The sequence below is a fragment of the Diaphorina citri genome, unplaced genomic scaffold, assembly GCF_000475195.1.
Source record: "Diaphorina citri unplaced genomic scaffold, Diaci psyllid genome assembly version 1.1 scaffold56507, whole genome shotgun sequence".
In the NCBI taxonomy this organism is placed as follows: Eukaryota; Metazoa; Arthropoda; class Insecta; order Hemiptera; family Psyllidae; genus Diaphorina; species Diaphorina citri.
Window position 1 is genome coordinate 1 of NW_007433802.1, and position 450 is coordinate 450.

The following is a 450-nucleotide window of genomic DNA, read 5'->3' on the forward strand; positions in this document are numbered from 1 at the left end:
CAACACCTTCTCTACGTTCACCCTCATTATACCAACCACCTGGAATGAGAACAACCAGTAATTAGATGATTGAAAGTTGAAAACATAGACATAGATATGTTACTTGAATTGGGGCTAAAATTTTAGTTACTATAACAAAAAAGCTTACAACAAATAAGCAAAAGTCCTCACATAGGTTGACTGGTTCAAGACAAGCCAATTAAACATGACTAGAGACCCTATTTAAATAGGAGAAGGCCAGGAAGAAAAAGAGAGACCATCACCATGGTACTTAATACCTCTGATACCTACCAACCACCTGAAACATGAACAATGGGTGTTTCCTTTCTGAAAACCAACCCTCTGAAATGCTCTAAAGTCACTTACTTCATCCACTTGCTTTTGTGATTCACTCAGCTTTGATTTGGGGTCTGACTTCTGCTGTCGCCCAGAACTGTTTCCAGCAAATCC

General features: G+C 39.1%; 1 long non-coding RNA gene across 1 annotated transcript; it reads right to left on the reverse strand.

Moving 5' to 3' along the window:
* Window positions 1-5: 5 nt before the first annotated feature.
* On the reverse strand, window positions 6-450 carry LOC113473663. The gene is made up of 2 exons (XR_003395582.1): window positions 367-450; window positions 6-39 (listed from the first exon to the last, which is right to left on the reverse strand). It is a non-coding gene; the product is annotated as an uncharacterized LOC113473663 (long non-coding RNA).